The sequence below is a fragment of the Hyperolius riggenbachi genome, chromosome 11 (assembly GCF_040937935.1).
Source record: "Hyperolius riggenbachi isolate aHypRig1 chromosome 11, aHypRig1.pri, whole genome shotgun sequence".
Lineage (NCBI taxonomy): Eukaryota > Metazoa > Chordata > Amphibia > Anura > Hyperoliidae > Hyperolius > Hyperolius riggenbachi.
In genome coordinates, this window is record NC_090656.1 from 37,435,544 (window position 1) to 37,441,543 (window position 6,000).

The window sequence follows — 6,000 nt, forward strand, 5'->3', positions numbered from 1 at the left end:
AAAAATGTGCTTATTGCCTTAGCAGCCTTTGATCATTTTATAGGAAATGTAAAGTGGGCAAAAAAAAAATCAGCTTAACTTACCTGGGGCTTCTTGCAGCTCCCTGGAGTCGTCCTGTGTTCGGGCCGTCCTTCCAAGTCCCTCCGGCCAGCAATGGTGACTTCTGCAAAGCTGGCCGGCCACGCACCTTCACGCCAGCTTCCAATGCCAGTAGCGTTCTGCACGTGCGCAGTACACGAAAATCACTACTGAGCATGCGCAGAACGCTCCCAGCAGCGGGAAGGCGCTCAGGGTGTACGTGATTCGGGGCCTTGCATGCACAGTAGCCGGTGACTGGCAGCGACCGGCCAGCTTTGCAGAGGTCGTTGCTGCTTGCTGGAGGGACTTGGAAGGATGATGCTGGCACAGGATACCTTCAGGGGAAAATTAAAATTATTTTTTTAAGCTTTAGTAACCATGAAGCTTGGCTATGTGGTTCAGGGCAGAGCTCCGCCCAGAGGTGCTTTATCCAGATGCATGGTGAGTTCATGCAACCCCAGAGTTACAGACCCTCTAATGTGAGTATGGGGGAGGGCGGTGGGTGCAGCGTGAGGACATTGGAGGAGGGTGAGGGGAAAAATCCTGGAATAGGACTTGAGGTTTACATAATAACAGATTAGGGTCTTTACTCAATTCATTTTGTCTCTGAAGTTTTTTTTCTTAGATCAGTGGTCTGCAAACTCATTCGTCAACAAAGCCAAAGATCAGCAATACGATTAAGATTTCTTTTGAGAGTCAGTTTAAACTAGCCACTGATATTAAATAAAACCAGAAATCATAGTAATGCTATTATGACCTGGGCTGGATTTACCATAAGGCACTGTAGGCACATGCCTACAGGCCCCTGATGATGGAAAGGCGTCTCACTCCCTTCCCCTAGTGCTTCCCTCCCTCCTTCCCTATGCAAAGTCCCGAGCAGAGCGCAAATGAGAGGTCACTCACCCAGCCCTCTGCCATCCACTGACGAGATCTCCCTTCAGTTAGGGGCACCACTAGCTACTTAATACTGAGGGTCCCTCTGGCAACCTAATACTAAGGGGCACCTGTAGCTACCTATGTTTGAGCAAGGTAAGCAATGGAGAAGTGACAGCTGGGCTAGAAAGCCCACCTGTGGGGCGGTTCGGAGGGGGTTTGTAGGTTCATGGAGAGCAAAGTCTAGGGTGCCGAGACATCTGTGCCTATAGACTTCTGTGATGTAAATCCAGGGCCTGATCATGACCAAAAACTATATTTCGCATTTTAATAGAAATGACAATACTTACATTTAATTTGAAGAATGACCCGCATTTCTTTGGAATTTTGATAATGATTTGCGCCCAGCGTTGACACAACCTTGCATTAAAGGATACCCGAAGTGACGTGACATGATGAGATAGACGTGTATGTACAGTGCCTAGCACACAAATAACTAGGCTGTGTTCCTTTTTTTTTTTTTTTCTTTCTCTGCCTGAAAGAGTTAAATATCAGGTATGTAAGTGGCTGACTCAGTCCTGACTCAGACAGGAAGTGACTACAGTGTGACCCTCACTGATAAGAAATTCAACTATAAAACACTTTCCTAGCAGGAAATGGCTTCTGAGAGCATAAAAAGGGGAATTTCTTATCAGTGAGGGTTACACTGTAGTCACTTCCTGCCGGCCGCCGTGATGACGCGAGGCGGCCGGCGAGTGACGTCAGCCGCGTCCTATGCGGAAGGAGCAGCCCGACACTCGGCCGAGTGTCGCCCGGGCTGCGGCTGGTCAGCCATTCCGGAGCGGGGAGAAGGAGAGGAGCCAGGACGCCGTCGTGGGACCTCCCGACCAGCACTGGGCTGGAGAAAGCCCCGGGTGAGTACAACTTTCTTTTTTTTGGCTGAGCTCAGAGTCCCATTAAACACCAAATTCGTATTTTACCTAATTAAAAGCATTAGTAAAGGCTTGGAAATTGTTTAGATTCAATTATGTACTACGATTGAATATATATTTGTCAAGGGGGTACTTGTGATAATGTTTACTATGCTAGGGGGTACTTGGTGAATACAGGGTTTTAAAAGGTACATACCAATCAAATGTTGAGAAACACTGGTCTATGTGAAATCTCACACAAGCTGAGATCACCTGTCCTGTGACGTCATCAGTAGCAGCCTGTGTTTTGTTTATCTCCTCCAGCAGTCTGCCGGATTCTGTCTCGGTGTAATGACACGTTGTGCAGCCCCGCATGCGCAGTAGGAGCTTGCATCCTATTTAATTGTACTACCACATAAAACGTCCTAAATATCTCCGCTTCCACACCACGTACTCTCCCGAAACTTTAAGGTTAGGGAGGGGACCCCCCGATCTAGCGCTGTGCCAAATTGCACCCCCGAGCTGCGCTGGTTCCTGAGATAGGTTTGCTGTAATCAATGTCCCCTCCCTACCCTGAAAATGTCGGGAGTGTACGTGGTGCGGAGGCGGAGATATTTCAGGAAAATATCTAACTTCCCACTGAACATGCGTGATACTCAGTGAGGAAGGCTGCTTCCGGGCTGCACTATCTGATATTACACCGGCAATATGAAAGGAAGGGAGGGGTTCCTCCAATAAATGTAAAATATTTTATATTTGTCATCATGCAGCTGAAAAAAGGCTGCTATTTATTATTATAATTTAGAAAATAGATTTTATTTCTGAAATCTTGTATTTTTAATTTGGGTCCACTTTAAAGGGACTCTGAGCAGTGCAGAAACTATGGGAAGATGCATATCATTTTAAAGCTCTCTTTCTCCTCTTTCCAATGATATATAAACCGCCGCCCCACTCCTTTTAGTTCTCGCTATTTTCGCGATTGAAATTGCCACTGCCGCGATTTCGATCGCAAAAATGGAGAAAACTTTATATATCATTGGAAAGAGGATAAAGAGAGCTTTAAAATGATATGCATCTTTCCATAGTTTCTGCACTGCTCGGAGCCCCTTTAAGGGGAACATGAAGTGAGAAGCATATGGAGGCTGCCATATTTATTTCCTTTTAAACAATACCAGTTTCCTGGCAGCTCTGCAGATCTATTTGGCTGCAGTAGTGTCTGAATAACACCAGAAACAAGCATGCAGTTAATCCTGTCTAAGCTGACAATCTCAAAAACGCCTGATCTTCTGCATGCTTGTTCAGGGTCTATGGCTAAAGGTATTAGAGGCAGAGGATGAGAAGGATAGCCAGGCAACTGGTATTGCTTAAAAGGAAATAAACATGCAAAACTCTTGCACAGGACAGAAGTAAAACAGAGAGAAATACACATTGTTTGTATTTAGAGAGTTTAGCCTGTCTAATTTCCCCTCATCTGTGACTAATCGCAAGTATAATTTTATCTATCAGCTGTGAGCTGACTGCCACGGCAGAGCCACTAATTGGTAAACGCAGGTTGTTAGCAATATGTAAGTAGACACACTGCAGATTTATTGCAGGATTTGTATCGGCTGTAACAATGTAGTATGATGTTGCTTGTTTTTTAGAGCAGATAGTTAGTTCTGAGTTCAGGTCTGCTTTAAGCTGACAGAGAAGTAATGACCTTTTGAACTTTCCTGCACCAAAACATTATTAGAAGCCTTTTCTCACTTTCTCAGCTGCTTTATCTGCTATTTACTTTTCAGGAAGCCAGACTGAATTGACTAGCTGTTCGACAACCTCTTTTGCATAGATAACTTAAGTTATTTTTAACTTGGATCATTGCTTCGTAGGGCTAACATTACATGTACCCGTTTGTCCCATCATGTCACTGCTGCTACAAGTGTAAAGCTTTGAAGGCAATTGTAGGACACTTTGGAAAAATAATTTAAAAAGTCTGCTGATAAGTAAAATGTAGTGATTGCGGTGATGTTTGTGAGCAGTAAGTTATACAGTGCTAACCCCGCTGTGGGAATCCGCATTGTTCACTCCTAGTCTCTGGTTGTCTTAGTGGCACGTTGGTTGTCGGTCACAGCCCAGGTGTCACGCCCTGCACAGCGAGTCGTCACTTGCTGCCCGCATCCCACACATCTCTGAGTCAGGAAAATCTGGACTCTGTTTACTCCGGTGTAAAGATGACAGAGATGTTCCAGCTCACTGGCTTTGTTATCACGTCATACAGCGGCAGCCAGGGGAAGTGTTGGCAGCGCTGGGCTATGATCTCATCGGACCTTGTGTACCATGATAGAGCAGCTATTCTCCTGCGATAATGTGAGAGGAAACACCTGTCGCAGCACCATCATCCTCCCTCACATGGGAAGGAAACTTCACTCCCTTATTAGGCTGGGTGTGAGAAAGACATGGGCTTGCTACAGGCTGTGCCACTCATGTTACTCTCAGTGAGATCACTTCTCCCCTTCTAGTGACATTCAAGCTATTTTATGGTATTAGAGGAATAGGAGCTGTTATTCTTGTCTTCCATAAAATTCACCCTCTTTGTGAAACTGCGCCCTTTGCTGTAACATAAAGAGGACACCTGGACCCTCCTTCAATGAAGCTTTCCTCCTGAGTTTTGTCCTGGGTGATATTTTCACACCTTATCAATAAAATGCCTCTTAAAGGAAACTAGAGACCATGTTATATAAAGGTTTAGTACTTACGTATTATACCGTCGGAAGAGTTTGGCAGTTCCTTGTTTAAGTTCTGTTTGCTCCACTATCAAAATTTAACCCTTTTTGAAAAGCTGAAAGTCCTGGCTTTCCATTGCACCAAGTCCCATGTCCGTGTAATGCTCCGTTGCCAAGTTACAGGGTTTTGAAGGAGGGGTGCCCCCTGCATCTTGAGAGGTGAAGAGGGGTGTATAGCTGGGCTGCTCCTTCGTCTTAATAGTCTCCAGCCTCGGCCAGTAACACACAGAGAGAAGTCAGGAGGGTGGATAGCTTGTCTGCTCCATCTTCTGTAATGAGACCCCTGTGACAGAAGACGACCTCCCGGAGGTGCTGCTGATCATCAATGTTGGGTTTCTCCAGTACTTCTGCAATCACGCTTTGTGCAGCCAAGATACAGGGGACACCCCTCCTTCAAAACCAGGGCTGTGGAGTCTGTACAAAAATCTTCTGACTCCGACTCAGACTCCTCAGTTTATGAAACCTCTGATTCCAATTCTGGGTATCCAAAATGGCTCCGACTCCTCGACTCCTTATTCCAATACTTACCAGGGCTGTGGATTTTGTACACAAATCATCCAACTCCGACATTTATGAAATCACTGACTCCAACTTCGCCTCCGGGTACCCAAAATTTCCCTAACTCTCCAACTCCGACTCCACAGCCCTGTTCAAAACCTTTTAACTTGGCAACGGAGCATTACACTGACACGGGACCTGGTGTAATGGAAAGCCAGGACTTTCAGCTTTTCAAAAAGGGTTAAATCTTGGTAGTGGAGAAAACAAAACTTAAACACGGAACTGCCAAACTCTTCAGACGGTATAATACGCAAGTACCAGAAGTTTTATATATACTATGGTTGGGGCTTCCTCCAGCCCCCTTCGCAATACTTGGTTGATACTCACCTATCTAGAGGGATGGCTCTTGATCCTATAGAGCTTTTCAGGTCCTTTCTCCATCCCCTCTTTCCCCCACAGTTCCCATAGAATTTATGCACCTTTGGAACTCCTTGCCAATCCCAGAAGTACTTGCGTTTCTGAGAGTTTCTAAGACGAGCACATCGATACTGCGCATGCATGAGCCTGGACTCGCACGTGCGCAGTATGGATGCGCTAATCTTTCCAAGTACCTCTAAAGGCTGCCCTAGGAGGGCCAAAAATATATTCAACCTGCGGGTCAAATAATTTCATCGGAGGGACAACAGTGGAATGAGGTCATGGAGAGCGAATTGAGAGGGTTCCATGGAATACAGAACCTTCCTTTTTCATAGAGGAGTATCTAAGCTTTGTTTTTATGCACCGCGTCACATTTACTTTCAATTCTAACTAAAGTCAATAATGCAGACACCATGTTGACCTTATTGATCAGTCACATGGGACTTTTAAAGTGACACTGA

At 45.5% G+C, this 6,000-nt stretch overlaps 1 protein-coding gene across 2 annotated transcripts in view; it reads left to right on the forward strand.

Moving 5' to 3' along the window:
- GARRE1 (granule associated Rac and RHOG effector 1) overlaps window positions 1–6,000 on the forward strand; it is a 152,444-nt gene that overhangs the window by 122,360 nt on the left and 24,084 nt on the right. The gene's annotated exons all lie outside the window — the stretch shown is intronic.